Source organism: Arvicola amphibius, chromosome 4, assembly GCF_903992535.2.
Source record: "Arvicola amphibius chromosome 4, mArvAmp1.2, whole genome shotgun sequence".
NCBI lineage: Eukaryota > Metazoa > Chordata > Mammalia > Rodentia > Cricetidae > Arvicola > Arvicola amphibius.
This window is the reverse complement of record NC_052050.1, coordinates 102,887,707-102,907,843: the sequence shown is the minus strand read 5'-3', so window position 1 is coordinate 102,907,843 and position 20,137 is coordinate 102,887,707. Positions and strand designations below refer to the sequence as shown.

The window sequence follows — 20,137 nt, the reverse complement described above, 5'->3', positions numbered from 1 at the left end:
CACAAATTCACTGTTTTTCTCTTTTTAAGATTTTATTTTTATGTAAATGGATTTTTTTCTGCTTGTATATCTGTGTACCATGTGCATACAGTGCCATCAGAGGCCAGAAGAGGGTGTCATATCCCCTGGAACTGTAAAAACAGGAAGTTGTGAGCCACCATGTGGGTGCTGGGAACTGAACCCAAGTCCTGTGCAAGAGCATCCAGTTTTCTTAACCTCTGAGCCATCTCTCCAGCCCCAAAATTAACTCTTCCTTTACACTTCACTGTTAGAATATGTGCTTGTGTGTACCATTTCTTCCATAGGCTGAGTCTTGCAAGCACAGCCTTCTTAGAGAATGTTTTCAACAGGACTTGTGGTTAATTCAGTATGGGCAAGACAGATAGAATATTAACAAGTGTTTTGGCATCTGTAGCTTTTGTTAGCAGGTCAGACCAGGTTCTTATAGTTCTTGGGGCAGCCCTTACTAATCAGGCTGGGTATTTCCAGTGGTAGAACTGCCAGGGGTTCTGTGGAGGCCTTATTTCTGGGCGTGTGCATGTTACTATGGTGATTGTTGTGGTAGTCAAGGTCATAGCTGAGTCTGTAAACCTTCTGCTGTTTATACAGATCAAGGCTTTGCAGTTTTGGAGATAGTAGAAGAACTTTATTTATTGCAGAGTTCTGTCTCTGGCTTACAGAGACTTTCTGAATGAATTAATCTTAGACCCAACAATGTAGCCGTGACCAAAGCTGCATGGGCTTCTTGGTCTTCCTGCAGTCACTTACTTGTCTCTGTTACTCTCAGAGGAGAGGTTAAACATTGTATCTGACTTTGGAAATCATATTTAATTGGTAGGGACTGCAATCTGTCATCCTCAAAGTTATTTCTAAATTGGTTAATTTATTAGAAGATTTTACAGAAATATGGGTTGTGTTATTTTTGCTTTTTATAGGTTATTTTTTTTAAGGTTTTTTGAGTCGGGGTTTCTCTGTAGCTTTGGAACCTGTCCTTTGGAGCTCTTGTAGACCAGGATGACCTCGAACTCACAGAGATCCGCCTGCCTGCCTCTGCCTCCCGAGTGCAGGGAACTAAAGGCATGCACCACCACCATCTGACAAGGATTTTTGATATTTCTTTTAAAAATACTTTTTAGGTGTGCATGTGTGTATACTTGTGTGTGGGGGGTGGTGTGGTGTGTGTAGGTTTTCATGTATGTAGGTAGGCATGTGTATGCATGTGTGTAGGTGCAGCATTGCTGGGTTCCCCTGGAGCTTGAGGCACAGGTAGTTGTGAGCAGCAACCAATCCTGAACTTTCTTTCCAATCCCTCAGTATTTTCTTCCCTCTCTGTCTTTGGCTATCTCTGTCTCTCTGACTTTCTCTGGATAGGATGTCTCTGTTGGCTCTGGTTGTCCTGGAACCCACTTTGTAGATCAGACTGGCCTCAAACTCACAGAGATCCTTCTGCTCCTGCCTCCCATGTGCTAGGAGAAAACCCTGTGTCAGAACACCAGGCTCCTCTGCATTTTCTTTATCGGCAGTTTTGGTTTTGTGTTTTAGAACTATTTTCCCTCTTTGGATCTGGTCTTCAAGTGTCGTCACTCTGACCTCTGGATAGCTGTTTTTCCTGTTTGTATGCACACTGTTTCTCCTCTTAGCAGTCTTTGTTATCTTTGCTCTCAGAAAGTGTGGGCTGTACTTTCCACATGGGAGCAGGTGCAGGTCTCTGAACTCAGGGTGTTCATCACAACCTATGTTCAGAGTGCATCTTTCTCAGCTAGAAGCACTGCAAGCTCACTTAGGCCACCAGTGCCTGAAGTTGCACACACCCTCATTTCCACTTCTAAATCTGCACTGACTATAGTTAAGAATTTCATTATGTTCTGTGTGCAAATGTTAATACCAGATGCTCCCAGAGGACTTGGTTAATGTTCAGAGGTGTCAGCTATGGATGCTGTACTGCCTCAGGAATTGCAGTTATGTAGGGCCAGACTAAGGGAAAATTTTGGTGTTTATAATTTTGGATATTGATGTAAAATTATCAAAATGGAAGATAAACAGAATTGTCGCATGCATTCCTATGTTTTATTCCAACCTGTCTATGCCAAGGCAATGTTTTAATCTCAGTGACTGCTTAATAAGAATCAGCTTAGCTTTGTAGAGGCTTCATGTCACCATCTTGTCATCCAGAGGGACCCTGAAACAAGGATGACTGGAGCTGGCTCACTGGGCAGCTGGGAACTAAAGGCAGGACTGGCATATGTGTGCACTTGGTATGTCACTCTGGGGGGTCAGTGTCACAGCCTGGAGGACCTGATATGTTTGAAAAAAAGGAAAACTGTCAAGTTTTAATTTTTTTGTTTTCCATCTATACTTAAAATGTATTAACATTTTTGTTTTTTAATTATCCAAATAAATATTTTGTATTCCCTTTATTATGTATATAAGTGCTCTATCGACTTTATGCCAGAAGAGGGAATCAGATTTCACTATAGATAGTTGTGAACCACCATCTGGTTGCTGGGAATTGAACTCAGGACCTCTGGAAGAGTAGCCAGTGCTCTTAACCATTAAGCCATCTTTTCAGCCCCAGAATTTATATTCTTTTTTTTTTTTTTCCAAGACAGGGTTTCTCTGTAGCTTTGGAGCCTGTCCTGAAACTACCTCTTGTAGACCAGGCTGGCCTCAAACTCACAGAAATCCGCTTGCTTCTGCCTCCCAAGTGCTAGGAGTAAAGGCATGCACCACCACCACCTAACCAGGTTCTTAAAAGCTAAGGAAGAGCCAGGTCGTGGTGGGGTATACCTGTATGATGTGGGATTCCCCTCTGTGTGCTGTGAATACCATTGGTTAATAAAGAATCTGTCTTGGGCCTGGCAGGGCAAAATAGAGGTAGGTGGGGAAAACTAAACTGAATGCTGGGAGAAAGAAGGCAGAGTCAGACGCCATGGAGCCACCAGAGGAGAAAGACATGAACTGACAGCTGGAACCTTGCCGGTAGGCTATGAGCCTCGTGGTAAAATATAATAGAAATGGGTTAACTAAAGCTATAAGAGCTAGCTAGCAATATGCTTAAGTGATTGGCCAAGCAGTGTTTTAAATAATATAGTTTCTGAGTGATTATTTTGTGGTATGAGCAGCCGGGAACAAGCAAGTGGCCTCCTACTACAGACAAGCAGCCTCTGCTCAATCCAGCCAAGTACTTGGTGGCCCACACAGGAAGATTGGTAATTCTAGGCCAGCCCTGGCTGTGTAGCCAGACCCTGTGTCCAAAAGAATCAAGGGGCTAGAGAGATGGCTAAGTGCTTAGCACTTTTTGATCCTTTAGAGAATCTGATGCCCTCCTCTGACCTCTCTGAGCACCTGCACTCACAGACTCCTACCCATACATGCATATAATTGAAAATAAAACTCTAATGATCTCTAAAGCAAACAAACAGCAACAAGCAACAAAACGAAGAACTGAAGACAATCTACTGTTGCCGTCTCTTTACGTGGGATTTATGAACACTGTCAGCTGATTACTTCTGTGGCTTTTTAATATATTTTGCAGGCTGAAACATTTCAAGACAGGGTGTCACCATGTAGACCAGGCTTGCCTAGAACTCTTGGATGTGCCTCTGCCTTCCAGAGTGCCTGGCTAAACTGGGACATTTAAAACTCCCAAAAAAGGAAAAGCAAGTGTGTTGAAGAATAAATCACAAGCCCATAAGACCCATCAGGCTGCCCTCAGAAACAGTAGTGACACCTCACCTGGGGTTGGGAGAAGTTACCTTCTAGAAATACAAGAGAGGTTTTTGGGAAAATTTGAATTCACACAAAAATTGAATGGTAACAGAACCAGATAGCTATAGGAGACTTGGTTATCCAAAATTTGGGCGAACAAAAGTACCTATCAAGTCCAGGGCTGGCTTCTGAAGATTGTAAATTTAAGCCTAATGTGTATGTTTGTGTAGAGTAAACAGATAGCTTTATAATTATGTGCAAGAACACGTTTGTATATGACTTGCATGTCTGGCTGATTATGTAAACTCCATAGTTCCTTTAGGAAAAAGCCAAGTGTCTAGAGTTCTGACAGTTGAGAATGTGCCTTTAAAGGCATCTGGAAGACTGCTTCCCAGACACTTGTCATTTGATGTTTCTGGCAACCATCCTGTGCATGAAATGCTTCAAATAAAGTGAGACCAAACTTCCTGGAGATGGCTCAGTCAAGGAAAGTGCTTCCTATGCAAGCATGAAGACCCGGAGTTCAGGTTCCCAGATACCCAGCATCTACATAAAGAACTGGACACAGCTGCAGGTTCCTGCTATCACAAAGATGTAGAGGTGGAAACAAACATGAGCCTCATAGGCCAATTAGGTGAGCTCTGGGTTCAGTGAGGGACCCTGTCTCAAAAAGTGAAATTCTGGGTATGGTAGCATATACTTTTGTCCTAGCACTCTGGAGGTTAGAGACAGGCAGATACCTGAGTTTGAGCCCAGCCTGCTCTGCATAGCAACTTCTAGGCCAGTCAGGGCTAGTAGTGAAACCTTGTCTCAAAAAAAAAAAAAAAAAAAATGTTATGTACAACTTTCAAGTGCCTGGCTAAATGAAATGGGACACACTAAGCACCCCACTGTCTGAGTCTGTATTGGAGCTGCAATTGTTAAAAGAGGAAGAGCCTGCTCTGGCACCCAGCAAAGCATGGCGATGCTAGTTTGCCGTAGCAGTACAGGAGAGCAGCTGCTGTGCCCTGACACCTGCCCCGTCCTTTCCCTGGGCACCACATGGCTTGAGTCATTTGCACCTTATAGGATTGGCAATGTGCCGTGAAGTTTCTCCCACATCTTTCTGTCTTGTTAGCTCTTTATAATGCAGAATCCTGCCTCTTCTGTAGTTACTTGTCTACCTATTAGAAAGTGACCTTTGCTTCCTGGTGCTTGCAGTTAATAAAGCTGCTGAACCTGATACATGATCAGTTTTAAAGGTGTGGGCTACTTGGTGAGACCCTGTCTCAAAAGCACAATAACAAAATGCGCTGGAAATGCCATGTATAGGATTGTGTGGAGGTAAGTTCATCTCCTTTGGGCAAATTCCCAAGAAGAATTTGCTGATGAGTGTCTTAGTTACTTTTTTATTGCTGTGACAAAATATCATTACTAAGATATTACTAACATAAAATAATAAAGAACTTATGGGGCCTTACAGTTGTAGAGTGCTAGCTAGAATCCATAACTCATGTTGGGGAGCATAGTAACATGCAGGCAGGCGTGGTGCTGGAGCAGTAATTGAAATCACAAGCATGAAGCAAAGAGTACTGATTAGAAATGGCCTGAGCTGCAGAAACCTCAAAGCCTACCCAGTGACACATGTCCTTCAACAAGGCCACAGCTCCTAAAGCTTCCTAGTTCTACCATCTGGGAACCAAGCCTATGGGGGCATTCTTATTCAAATCACCATACAGAATATCTTTAGTTTTATAAAAATACTAAAACTACTGAGAATTATGAGCTCTTCCCAATAGAGACATCTATAGTTACAGGAAGACCAGGACTGGACATGAGTAAGAGGGAGCGGCACAGTAGGTGCGGTCTTCTCTCTGGAGACTCAGTGGGTCATCTTGAGGAGGACCAGGACTTGTGCGTGTGACGGTTCCCACTGTTCTGTGCTTGTGAGTAAAGATGGTTCTTCATGAGGAGACACATCTTATGTCACATTGATCTATTTGTGTGCGTGTCTGTGTGCACACGTGTATGCATGCATGCCTGCTCACTGTGCATTTGAGGCCAGAGGAGATATCGGGTGTCCTGTCACTGCTTTATTCCCTTGAACTTGCTGGAGGTAGGCTGGTAGCAAGCAAGCCCCAGTGAGTCTCCTGTCTTCATCTGGAGACAGCACAGATGTTATGGGTATGTGTGGCCATGCCCAGCCTTTTTCCATGAATGCTGAGGACTCAAACTCTGGTCCTCATACTTGTGCAGTGAGCCATCTCCTCAGCCCTGCTGCTGCTGTACTTTTAAATAATTAAGTCTTGAAGCACATACAGGAGTCAGCCATGCTTGCATATAATTCTTAAAGCCAGAGGCTTTTAGAAGCCAGTAGCTATTTAAAACTAATCCCAACACTCATGAGGCAGAGGCAAGTGGGTCTGTATTAGTTTGAGGCCAGCATGTAGTGAGTTCCAGACCAGCCAGGGCTACACAGGGAGACCCTGTCAAGGAAAAAAAAAAAAAAAAGACTCCAAAGAGAAACTTCCCTCTGTTATCTTGTCTTGTGAGTTTATGGAAACTCCCATTAAACTGCCCTTCACAGAGAAACTTACAATTTATTTGATATCACCCAGTCAAAGGAGCATTTTGTAAAGTGATTTTTCTCATCTTCTTAAAATAAGTGACCTTTTCAACCACAAGAAACAAAACAGAAGCCTCTACAGTTACTCCTAGAACAGGGTCCTTCTAAAAACTTCAGATATCTGAACTTCTCACAGTGGACAGATATTTATTGAGTGACTATTAAATGAACATACTGTCCCTGGGTACTGCTCAAGCCTGCCAGGAGGGCATGGATGGTTTATACAAGGCCAGCACTGTCATTAACAACCCAGCAGGATAGAGATGGCGAGAGCCTGATGTTTGCCTTTCCTGAGACAATGGAATGTAAGGACGTGGGTCACCCCCGAGGTTCTTGGTTAGTACTTAGCAGAGCTGAGATCAGGCTTCTGGGCCTCAGTGGCAGAGTGCTTGCCTAGTGTGGGCAAGACTTGGGATTTAAACTCCACCCCTGCGGGAAAGGCATAAATGGAGCTGGAGAGATGGCTCAGTCAATAAAGTACTTGCCACTCAAGTATGAGGACCTAATCTCCAGCACCCATATAAAAAGCTGAATATGGCAGTGCACACCCATAATCCCAGCACTCGAGGCAGAGAAAGGAGAATCCATGGGCTTGCTGGCTCTCTGGCCTAGCAGTGTAGCAGAATCAACACGCTCCAAGCTCAATGAGAGACGCCGGCTCAAAAAATAAAATGATGTGACTGGTGAAAACACCCATTGTTGACTTTCAGCCTCCACACACAAGAACATGTGTTTACACAGACAGGCACCGCCACCACCACTTCTTGCTATGAATGGACTCAGCCAGCCCAGATGGGAATTCCAGCTCTTCCATTAACTTTGCTACATTGGCCAGATGACTTACCTTTCTCAAACCTATATCCTCAGCAGCAGATGCTGAGAAGCCTACTTCATGCCATCATTCTGGTCATTAGGTGTGAAGAAGACAGTAAAATTTCCACCTCCTTTGGCAGAGGTGGTGAGACAAGAATGAGGGCCTGAATTCCATCTCTAGCACTGATGGAAAGAGACAAGGGGTGCCCTGGGTGCATTGTCACAGCAAGCTGCACCTGAGCAGCCAAGCCTGTGTCTCAGAAACACAGTAAAAACAACAGCAAAAGCAATGTCAGAGGTGGTGGTGCACACACTGAATCCCAACACTTGTAAGGTAGGCTGATTTCTGTGAGTTTGCTGCCGGATCAACCAGATCTACATAGACCCTGTGGTGGATGGCTCCAGAGAACTGACATCTGTAATTGAGTTGTGCACACATACTACATACACAACACAGTCTGCAGTTTTAAAACCTTTTTTTTATTACATGTACTAACTTATCAGGGGTGGAGTTGTGCCACTGCTACACATGAAAGAATATTGTGTCCCAGTCAGTTGGTTCTCTCCTCCCACCATGTGGGTCCTAAGGCTGGAACTCAAGTGATCAGGCTTAGGCAGCAAATACTTTACCCATACAGCCATTTTATTGGCCCAGTCTCTCCTTAATAGTGAAATCATTTTCATCTCAAAATTGGCACAGTCCTTTAAAAATCAGCAGTGCCCCTTGGAAGTGACTGTTGGGGCCTGCTGCAGAACGGCCAGTTCTGGACTGGTTCCAGAGTGGGTAGGTGCATGTGGGCCCTGGGCTTTCCCTTCCATTCCTCCTGAGCTCAGCGCAGGGACGGTTTCCATTCCTTTTACAGCAGCTGTAAAGAGGCTTTGGGGAAGCAGCCTCGTCCATCATCCCGAGGGCTCCTCCCCCACCTCCACAGAGGGCCAGCCAAGCAGCTGTCCTTGGCTCTGTTCTATGTCGCCCTATGGGGCAGGGGGATAGCGGTGGGGATGGGGAAGACCAGGATCCAGATGTTTTCAAGGACGAGAAGCAGATGGACTGGTGTTGAAGGTATGCAGAAGGGGTCTAGAGGGACTGAGACACAGATCACTGTGTGCAAAGCCAATGGGAGGCTGCCTGGCCTTCCGCATCCCACAGCCAGCTCGCTGCTACTTTGCTGGGCTTCCTAGGCCCACAAAGTTGCAGTGTGTTAATTTCACACTGTTTCAAGGACTGCTTATGAGAAATAGGAAGGAACTGGCATTCTCCCCCTTTTTACAGACAGGAACACTGAGGCAGAGCAGGTACCCTTGGTCCTGCTGCTGTTAAGAGGCTCAGCAGACTTCCATGAAAACAACGCTGCCCAGAGGCCTCTCTCGGCCTTGTGGCCAGTTCCCTGATTGTTACCCAAAGTGGACATTGATATTAAAAGGTCCTGAGCATGCTGTGGACCCTCAGGGGACTCAGTCTTCTGGCCTGCAAAATGGGGCCACTGAGCACCGCGGGACTTGGGTAGGTTTGGCAAGGGTCATCCTCTGGTTCGAAGCACCGACTGCACGCGGGCCTGAAGTTCATTGTCTGAGAACTGGGGTTCCCCAGCGCCCTGCGGGCTCAGCAGGCAGCTTTACTGGACCATATTTAGTCAGGGGGAGCCAGAGCCCCACTGGTATGCCGCGCTGGGAATTCCTGCGCGAGAATCGCGCCTTCCCTTTTTGGGTTGTCCGTCCAGCCCGGCCCCGGAGGGAGGACCGGCCTGGGACCTAGAGGGTCCGCACGCAGGGAGCTAGGCGTCCCTAGTTTGGAGTGGGGCCAGTCCTGCCTCGACTTCCTTTTATGGCCTGAGAGTCTGTGCGTGTGGCGAGAGAGGAGAGAGAGAGAGAGAGAGAGAGAGAGAGAGAGAGAGAGAGAGAGAGAGGGAGCGAGAGGGAGAGAGAGAGCGAGAGAGAGGAGAGAGAGAGAGAGAGAGAGAGAGAGGAGAGAGATTAGGGTTTAGGGTTTAGGGACATACAAGAGACAGAAGAAAAACTCGTCAAAGCTAGAGAGAGTGGAAAGAAGAGAGTGCCTGGTCAGACAAAAGAGACAAGGGCCTAGATTCACACAGGACCAAGGGAGAAAGATTGTGACATCTGAGTGGACAAAGATCCCTTGGTGAAGGGGGGACAGTTGGGAACTTGCAGGATCCAGAAAGTTCCCCCCATTCTCTATAGGATCTTAACACAACTCCTCCAAATGCCATTATTCACCCTTCCCCAGCAGCACCCCACTTTTCGGCAACGGACACAAGGACGTTGTCGGTTCCAAGTACCCCGGGGTTATATTTAATTTTGGTTATAGCGTGAATGGAGCTGCAGAGAACAAGTTTGGAAAAGCAAAAGTTTCCCCTTTCCACACATTCCTAACAGTCACAAGAGGGTGTGCCTTGCACTTCGGGGAGTTCAAAAAGTCCCCTTTCCCTGCCGGCCCAGTGGCGGGCGAAAAAAGTGGGGATAAGGGAGAGAGGGAAGTGTCAGGTTCCCAGCATGATCAGGAAGAGGTTAAAGTACAGCTGGAATGGACCTAGTGGAGAAATTCTCAAATTTCCCTACAGACTCTGCGTACCCGATCCCTTTTCTCTAGGGACCCAGGATCTGGGTGACTGCAGGGAGCGAGGGTTGAGGCTGCAGGCCAGTGCGCTGGCAGCGCCACTGCACCCCTGCCAGGTGGTTCCCGGCGGCTCTGTTCCTCACCTGCAGGGGGCGCCGCGAAGGGCAGAGGACTCTCCCACCCCTCCCGGCGGCCGCCTCCCCTTTTCACCCTCAGGGAGAGCCGGCTCTATAAAGCCCGGCGTCAGAGGCACACAGGGAGATTTGGACCGCCCCAGCCTGGGACCAGCGCCAGATCCGAGCTCTCCATCCTGTCCTACCGGTAGCCCCCAGTAACAGATCTGTAAGTAGGGCTGGTCCCATAGGGGGCAAGTTTGGGTGGTGGTCTTGAGTGGCCTCTAGAACATCCTCCTGGGAGTGGGAATGGGAAGTGGGAAGAAGCAAGGCGCCGGGTCATCCTAGACTTTCCATGATTTCTCTCGGAAACCAGCATCCCCAAGGCTGCTGATGAGCGGTACCACATGGGCAAGTGGGGGTACCAATTAAAGGTCTGGTGGCTAGGCCCAATTCCAGGTATGCTAGAGTCTAAAAAATAAAATAGCCTACTTTAGCACCAGTGGTGATAGAGCTCTGTGGTTCCTGGGTTCAAATCCCATATTGGGGGCAGGGAGCAGACCCCATGTTATTCTGACTAGATGAGATGGATAACCCGCTGACCATTGTACAAAGTAACCCAGAAATATTGGTGAGAGTGTTGATAGCCTTGGGAGCAGGCTGTATGCAAAGTGTTTTCCATCCACTTAGGTTGGTGGCTGATGGTAGTCTGTGGCTAGACAAGGCAGCTTCTTATAAGTTAAGGTTCATTTCTTTCAGCTCTGATCCCTTCCAGAACCCAGACCCTAGGAATTAATAAAGGAGCTCTTCCAGGTTGATGTTAGGGCCCCAGTTGCCCAGGTGTGTGCTGAGGCTCCATTCACAGCCGCCACCCACAGGTGCGCCAAGTGAGCAGGCACTGGGGTTTGGGGCTTCTCAATGGGAAGGTGGAGGAACTAGCAGGAGAAATTTCAGCTGTTCAGGTTCAGAATTGGAGGGTCTTGCCATGTGTGGAAAGCACCCTTCAAAGCTATGCCTATCAGATAGCAAGAGAAGGTTTAGAAAGCCAGCACTAGGCTGCTTTGGTTCTGCCACTAAGAACTGAGAGTTGCCTCTGTGCTTGTTGGGAAAGAAGGGAAGGTGGGCTGTGTTTAGGTGAACGGCTGCTCTGGCTCTGCCTCGCTCTGTTTCCTTTGGTGAAGGTTCTTCTTTTATTTACTTCAAGATGCTATTTTAGACTTGGCTTAAAGAAAAAGAGCTTGACCATGCAGGTCTGAAAGTCCATGCAGGCGGCAGGGAACACTTTCTGTTCTGTGCTATTGCTGATGACACACGCACAAGTCAGGTACTTCTAACAGCATTTAAATGGAACTGAGTTCTTTTAGTCATTACATGTGCCTCATCACAAAGACGCTGTGTGCTTGTTTAGTATATAACACAGCTGAAACTCAGTGAGGTTAAGTAATTTCCTAAGGGTCACACAACCAGTCAGTACTTGTGAGCCCATTTCCCAGTTTGTCTGATGCCAAGTTCATACCTTGACCCTGGCATCTTTTCTCTTTACTGAAACCAAAATTTGTTGGTTTCATGTTTCTGGTGGATCCATTACTTCAAGCAAAAGAAACACTTAGCACTCTTCGAAGAAGACTTAAAATGACCTTTTACAAATTTAAAGACTGCTCCCGAGTGGGATAAGGCTGTGGTGGGAGTCCCTAAGGCTGGGGGTGCTTCCATTCCAAGATCCCTAAACATATGCCTGTGCTGAGCCACCCTGGAGAAACCTGTGGGTTTGTTTCATAAACATCATATCTGAAATAGAGCCTCTCTTCCGTACAAGGTAGTCACTATGGATTTATCATTGCTTTTCTGTGGAGGCTGGGCTGGAGGCAGACATGCCCATGTATGGTAGTGTTTTCCATGAGGCCATCGCCAGCCCCCCTGGCCGTTGCTCAGCCTTGCAGCCTGGCTAGCTTGGGCTCTGGGGACTTCTCTGCCTTTCCCCTGCAGGGAATGGGGGACACTTGGAAGGCACTGAGGGTTTTTTTTCCCTATCCCTTCTTATGTGGAACTTTAATTTTCTGGTAGAAATTATCTCCTTTCTTCCATGCATCTAAGCAGAAACTTGATGAATCACAAAGTAATTTTGAAACAGGATATAGATTATACTTTTAGAAAACTATGTCCCATGTCAAATAATCAAAGTCAGAAGGTACCGAGCACATTATTCTGCCCGGTATGGTGGCTCATGTCTCTAATACTAGCACTTGGAAGGCTGAGGCAAGAGAACTAAAGAGAATTTGAGGCTAGCCTGGGCTACATAGTAGGTTCAGGCCATCCTGGACTACACTGGGAAACACTGTATCAGAAAAAGGAGAAAAGAATAAAATCCAGCCTAAATGGTGCATAATTGTGATCCCAACATCTGGGAGGTAAGACAGGAGGATCAGAAGTTCAAGGTCATCCTCACCTACATAGCCAGCTCAAAGCCAGCTCAAAGCCAGCCTGAGCTACCTGGAGATCTTATCTAAAAAAATTTTGTTGCTCATGTTCTTCCTGATTGTTTTCCCATCTGCAGAGTGGGACTGGTGAGAATAGCCAGTGTGTGTTACAGTACGTTAATCCTTTGTAGCACTTGCCTGATCCTCACAGAAGTAGAAGATCATTTTGCTAGCATACACAAGGACCTGGGTTCAGTCTCCAGGGCTGCAACAAAAGAGAAAGAAAAAAACAAATTTTGAGTCTTCACAGTAGCCCGTTGGAACAAATACTAATACTCTTCATGTCGTTTTATAAATGTGGGCTTTGAAAACCTTGCTCTATCTATAAAAGATGGGAGCCTACAAACCAAGATTCTTGAGACTCCAGACCCTAAGGGTTGCCCTTTTGGGAGCATTGATAGATGCCTCATTTGAAGGGTTTAACTCAAGGCTGACTCTTGTAAATTTAAGCAGATGGTCATTTATGACTAGAGAGATCAGGAGTGTGCTCTGTGTGACACAGTTGGTATCAATAAACCAGAAAGTCCTGTGGTCTGTCCCTAAAGCAGAAACTCACCTATAATCTCCCTTTGTGTAAATCTTTTGCAAACCCAGTTCCTCGTTGATCTCTAAGCAGTGACTGGGAACCTGTGTGGTCACCAGCACACTCCTGACCACTTCTACTAGCTCATCTATGATCGCTCTACACCTTTAGAGTCTCCTTGGATTTCCATACCCAGGAGAAGGCTGCCTAGCTCTCACAGTGGCCCCTTTGCTTCCTGATTCTCTTTCTGTCACCGTGACATTTAGTCACATTGACCTACAAGGCCTCAAGGACCAGGGAGCACAGAGTTAAAGAAAGGCAGGCAAGAATTTTTGTTGTTGTTGTTGTTTTTAGTTTTTAGTTTTTTGAGACAGGGTTTCTTAGTAGCTATGGAGTCAGTCCAAGAACTCACTCTGTAGACCAGACTGACCTCGAACTCACAAAGATCTGCCTGCCTCTGCCTCCCAAGTACTGGGATTAAAGGCGTGTGCCACCACTGCCTGTGAGCAAGCAAGAATTTGAAGGCATTTCTGTCTCTGTCAAACCACAGAGGAAACCAACCAGTATTCTAGCAGGGGGAAGTCACCCCGCTGTGGCTTACTGGAGCTTCAGAGACCCAGCTTCATCAGAATGGCTGACAGAGGGTAGGGGCTTGGCCTGTTCCACTCGTGCCCACTTGAATTTACCCTCTGTGCTATGAGTCCCTACAGATGAATCCAGGACACTGTGAACTGGATGTTTGTTTTTAGCAGCATCCGTACGAAACACATGCAGGCCTTCTTTCCTGTCACTATTCCTAAGTCATGCAGCACAAGGACTATTTTATCTCTCTGGAAGACACCTGGGAGGGAGGTTGCTCAAAGTACTGTGCAAACACTACAGCTTTCTACGGCGGAGACTTCTGCATCTGTGAATTGTAGTATCCAAGGAAGTTCTTAAATGGACCAAAGGATAGCTGTACCTTCCTGCTGCCCCTGGAGCAGCATGCAGTCAATGATAGAGAACCTCAGAAGTGTCTGAGACCACCAACGGGCATCCTAGCCATTCCTCTGACTCCAGATAAGCATCTTTATACCCTCTATACCACCCTCCATTCTGCCTATCTCTACATGCACCCCAAAGAAACAGTCTTACATGGCATTCTAAAATTATTCTAACTCACTTTTCCCTTTTTGTTCAAATCCTGGAATTCTACAAAACATTTTTCACCTTATCACAAATCTTCACTATCTTTTCTATCCCTATATCATTGTATGCTTTTTATCTGCTGCATAGTATTCTGTTATATGGAAGAATATCTTACCAAGTATATACTCTTACTAAAATATGCTGGCTCCATTCCACCATGTATAAATCCATGTATGGGTTGGCTGTTGCTTATCAGAAAAGCCTAGAACCAGAATGTTCCAGATTTTTATTTTTTATTTTGGATATTTACATATGCATAATGAAATATTCTGGAAATGAGACCCAACTCTGAGTACTAATCTTTTTATTTTTGTTTTGGGTTTTTTGTTCTTGTTTTTTAGGCAAGTTCTTTCTATGTAGTCCTGACTTTCCTAGAACTCTCTGTAGATCAAGCTGCCTTTGAACTCGCAGAGATCCTCCTGCTTCTGCCTCCCACGTGCTAAGATTGAAGGTGTGCGCCACTACATCCAGTTGTGAGCACAAATCTTGATGTTTTGTCTTTGTTTTATGCAGATGACTGGACAGTCATTGTATGCAATGGGATTTTGTTGTTGTTGCTTTGTTTTTTTTTTGTATTTTGAGACTGAGTTTCTCTGTGTAACAGCTCTGGTTGTCCTGGAACTCTCTTTGTAGACCAGGCTGGCCTCAAACTCAGAGATCGTCCTGCCTCTGCCTTCTGAGTGCTGGGATTAAAGGCGTGTGCCACAACTGCCCAGGTCATATGTGATGTCTTTAATTCTACATTTTAATTGTGACCTTTTAAATGAAGTCAAATGTGAACTTTCCAAATTATATAATATTAACCCTAAAAAAGCTCTGAGCTTTGGAATCTTTGGGGTTATATTCTTGGCTTATACCCTCTCTTTCTGGATAATCACATGAGTTTCCAGCAAAGACGTGAATAGACAGCACACTGGGAATCAACAGCAGTCTCTAAATGGTCCTGGAAAGGGACTGCAGATGTCTGCCTGGACCAGTTAGGCCTGTGTCTCAGCATCTATTTTAAGCATTTTTCTACTTAAGTTGTGAGATGCAAAGCATAGCAGGACTCTGCGGGCCTAAAGGCCCTGAATAGGAGTGACCTCAGTTGTGTGTGTGTTGAGGGGAAACAGGAAAGAAGGGAGGGAGGGAGGGAAAGAGGGAGGGAGAGGGAGGAGATAGTAGTTCATGGTGTGTGTGTGTGTGTGTGTGTGTGTGTGTGTGTGTGTGTGTAGAGAGAGAGTGTGCGCGCACGCGGGCTCGTGTACCATCCACCTGACTTTTGGAAACAGAGGCCCTCACCAGCCTGGAATTTGCCAAGTAGGCTAGACTGGCTGGTCCCTGAACCCCCAGGATCTGTTTTTCCCCTCCACCCCACAGGCTAGATTATGAGCACATACTACCACATATAGCCTTTTCTTTCTTTTAAAGCATGGTTTCTAGAGCTCTGAGTTAAGTTTTCTTGTCTACACAGCAAGCACTTTGCTCTCTCCCCAGACTTTTCTTCCCTTTCCTTCCCTCAGTCACTAAGCTTTCTGGAGGAAGAGATAGGTTCATTTCCCCTTCGCTATTGGAAAGAGCTTCTTTCTGAAGCAGGTTGAAAAGCAATTTGGATTTCCAGGAGTTGGTAGTGTCCCAAGCCTCTGTGAAGGGACAGGTCCTTATTCTCTTTTTCCCTGGGGGGCTGAGGGTGGTGGGAACTGGGTGGCACTGGGACCAGGGAGAGAGAAAGAAGGATGGCTAGATTTGGGGTCAATCCTTTTTTTAACCCTTTATGACCTTGGTTGTGGTAACAGGAAAATGGGGATATAGGTGATGTCCACTTCACAGAACCTTCATAAGATATCCAAGAGATGGATGTGGAACACTCCTGGTCTGCTGGGCAGGAGATGTAATGTAATTCAGTAGGTAGTGTGCTTGTCTAGCATGTCCGAAGCTCTGCATTCCATCCTCAGAACCACATGAACCAGACATGGAAACACCTGTGACCCCCATCATTCAGTGGTAGGATCAAGAGTTGAAGGCCATCTTGGATTATATGAGTTTGAGGTTAGCCTGGGCTACATGGGACACTATCTCAAGAAAAGGATGAGAGGGCTAAGTAGTGATGATTATAGACTGCAGCCCCAAAGGCCTCCTGAGACAGCACAGGCTGGAAGAACGAGTGTGCAGAGGATTATCTCCCCTCTCTTGCTCATTGAGTGATTTTCTGGGCCCAAATGTGGCTTTGAACTAGAACTGACACTACTGACTGGCTTACTGGAGCTGTTGTTCAGACTCCACGAACTTATTTCTTATCTCTGTGGTATTTAAATCCAGGCAATATGTGGGATGGGGCAGGCATAGTGGTTACACCGATACTCCCAGCATTTGGGAGGCTGAAGCAGGAGGATAGTTACTTTGAGACCAGCCTAGGCCAGAGTGGATATAGCTCGATGGTAAAGCACTTACTGAGCATGTGCGAGTTCTGAGTTTGATATCCAGCATCTCAAGCATCCACCAACTAAAAAGAATAATTGTAATAACTGGAACATAGCTTAGTTGGTAGAGTGCTTGCCTAGCATGCACAAACCCCCAAGTTTAATCCCCAGCACACCAGAACCTGAGTTTGATAGCACACACCTGTAACCTGTACGCAGGAAAATTCTAAAGTTATTCTCAGCTACATAATGATGAGATCAGCCTGGGCTACATGAGATCTTGTCTCCATAAGAATATTTTTGTTTCAAACTGGGGACAGTTTCTCCTCTGGGACTGATAACTGGCAATATCTGAACCTCCTTTTGATGTCATACCTGGGAAAGGGTGGATACCGACATAGAGTGGGCCCTGCTGAACTCTCTGTACAGGGCCAGAGAACTGGTCAGTGCCAAGGCCAATAGCATAGAGGCTGAGAAAACTCATTCTAAATCAGTAGTCAGAGCAGGGACAGGTCAAATGTCACTTCAGTCCCTCTTGTGGGGTCTCTGCTGCCATTGTGCTCCCTGGTCCCAGCTGTCATCTTGGTACTGGGATTTGAGCTAGGGCCTGGAGCATGCTAAGCAAGTGTTCCATCACTGTGCCACATCCCATCCTTCATCACTGTGCCACATCCCATCCATCACTGTGCCACATCCCATCCATCACTGTGCCACATCCCATCCTTTACCACTGTACCACATCCCATCCATCACTGTACCACATCCCATCCATCACTGTACCACATCCCATCCATCACTGTGCCACATCCCATCCATCACTGTGCCACATCCCATCCTTCACCACTGTACCACATCCCATCCATCACTGTGCCACATCTCAGTCTGTTTGTTTGTTTTGAGACAGTTTCTCTTGGTAGCCCAGGCTTCCCTCAAATCTACCTCCTCCATCATGGAACTACAGGTGTGTGCCTCTGTGCCTGGCTGGCAAGTCCTTCTGACAATAAGAACAGAGGCAGGATATGTTGTCTGCATGCTTGGAATTCTTTCTGCCTTCAGGTTCTCTGCCTACCTCCTCAAATTTCTAAACACACACACACACACACACACACACACACACACACCAAACAAAAGCTTTTTCTTCAGAGGCCACAACAACCAACTAAAAGGACGAACAACCAACTTTGCCTCTGCGCCTCAGTTTCCTCATTTGTAAACAAGTGTTTCTGATGCTGGGGATAAAACCTAGGGTCTAGGGCATATTAGGCAAGTGTTCTGCCTTTAAATTGTCCTCTCTCACCTTAAATGTGTTTTTTGCATTGTGTTTTAGATGCTGGTGATGGGAACCCAGGGCCTGGAGCAGACCAGGCAGGCACTCTGCCTCTAGGCTATATCCTAGCCATATCCTAGGGTTCTGTTATTTATTCATTTACTTACTTATGGGATTAAATGAGAGAGTAACTATCACTCCATATGGTTCGCAGATATTACTGGATCACTGGGGGCTTAGTGAACTCTTTCCAAGGCAAGTACCTGTCCAGTGTTGATCTGGGAGTCTCTCTCCCCACAAGTTTTCTGATTATAAAATCTGCCATGAGCTGTGATGTCCTCTCTAGGCTCTGAATCTTTTAGTGAAGGGCAAGGAATTTGTGGCACATACCTGCGCTCTCTCTCTCTCTCTCTCTCTCTCTCTCTCTGTATGTGTGTGTGTGTGTGTGTGTGTGTGTTGGGGGGGGGTGCATACAGGTGGGTGTGTGAGTATGTACACTTCAGTCCTGGAACAGGCTCTGACTGAACTGGAAGCTCCCTGTTTCTGTCGTCAAGCTGTCTGGACTTGCATGTCTCCCACTCCCTCAGGTACTAGGGTCACAATCACACATGGCAAGCCTTGCTTTTCATGTCAGTTAGGGAGATTCAAACTCAGGTCTGAGTGCTGTTGTCAACAGTGCCCTGCCTACTAGCTTCGTCATTACTGCTGTGTTTGAAAAGCATCCTTGATCCTGTTCTGGCCCCTCCTCCAACACCAAATATCCCTGGGCATCAGGGTTCCAAGCACCCAGTCTAGAAAGCAGAATTTCAGCATCCCTGGTTTGGATCAAAGCAGTCTTGAGCTTCACACTGGCAAGGGCAACAAAGCCTCAGGGAGCAGCCAGCTGCCCTCTCTCCTTTTTTGGCCAGAGACTCAATCTTTGCAGTTAATATTGTTTGTGCTTCTGAGCCCTGGTTTAGATGATATCTCCATGTCTTTTCATTTTTCTGTTGAATGTTTTGTGATTTTTTAACTTTGTTGCAATTTAAAAAGAGCTTGCTGCAGTTGAGGAAGAATGACACCCTACTCCTGCACACTATTGAGTGACTGGAGCCTCTTTAAAAAGGGTCCTCATCTATTATAGAAAATGTGAAATACACTGTTGAGCTATGTGCTTAATGTAAGTTTTGTTTTATTTTATTCTCCTTTTTTAAAATTAACAATGAACATTTATTTCACGGGTGTATATGTGTATGGGCTCACACATGCCGTGGTGCATGTGTAGAAGCCAGGACAGCTTGCATGAGTTGGTTTGCTCATATATATATGATAATATATATATCATATATATATGATAATGTAATATATATATATTACATATACAATATTCTGTCTGCGTGTATGCCTGCAGGCCAGAAGAGGGCACCAGACCTCAGTACAGGTGGTTGTGAGTCACCATGTGGTTGCTGGGAATTGAACTCAGGACCTTTGGAAAAGCAGGCAATGCTCTTAATGGCTGAGCCATCTCTCCAGCCCAGGTTTGCTCTTTTCACCATGTGAACCCTGAGGAGTAAACTCAGGTCATCAGGTTTTGTGGCAATCACTTTTACTCCATGAACCATCTCTCAATACCATCCTCCCTTAAATGTTTTATTACTTTTTTTATTTAAAAAAACCACAAAACAACAGCAAAGAGATCTCATGTAGCCAAGGATGGCTTTGAACTTCTCAAATAGCTGAGGATGACTTTGTTTTCATGGATTTGCCTATTCTGGACATTTCTGATAAATGTGTTCTTTCTTTTAGCGTTGTCTTCAAATTCAGCCACACTGTAGCAGGTGCGACATTCTGTTCCTTTTTATGGCCTATTCCACTGTATAAAGCTACCACATTTTATTTATTCTTCCGTCAGTTCTTAGGCATTGTGGTATTCCTACTATGGGGCTGTTATAAACCTGTTAGGAGCATTTAGGACCACATTCTTAGATGCATTGATACATTCATTTATCTTACAAATGAAATTCCTGGATCATATGGTAGTTCTGTGTTTAATTATCAGAGGACCTGCCTTTTATTTTGTAGCAGGCAGTTAAGATTTAGTTGCCCTCTAGCAAGGTGGTGGTGGTGCACATATTTTATCCCAGCACTTGTGAGACAGAAGCAGGTGGATCTGAGTTCAAAGCCAGCCTGGTGTACAGAGCCAGGGCTGCACAAACCCTACCTCAAAAAACAAAGCGAAACAAAAAGTTTACGTATCTTCCCATGCCAGCACTTTCAGACAAACTTTTTTTTCTTTTTTAATTTTTTTCTTATTGATTTATTGAGCTATACATTTTTCTCTGCTCCTCTCCATTCCTCTCCCCTCCCCTTCTACCCTCTCCCATGGTCCCCATGCTCCCAATTTACTCAGGAGGTCTTGTCTTTTCTACTTCCCATGTAGATTAGATCCATGTATGTCTCTCTTAGGGTTCTCATTGTTGTCTAGGTTCT

At 45.7% G+C, this 20,137-nt stretch overlaps 1 protein-coding gene across 3 annotated transcripts in view; it reads left to right on the top strand.

Moving 5' to 3' along the window:
• Positions 1-9,976: 9,976 nt before the first annotated feature.
• Myh11 (myosin heavy chain 11) overlaps positions 9,977-20,137 on the top strand; it is a 92,128-nt gene continuing 81,967 nt past the window's right edge. For all 3 annotated transcript variants that reach the window (XM_038325241.1, XM_042054849.1, XM_038325243.1), the window contains exon 1: positions 9,977-10,043. The gene's annotated coding sequence lies outside the window, so the exon portion shown is untranslated. The remainder of the gene's footprint in view (positions 10,044-20,137) is intronic.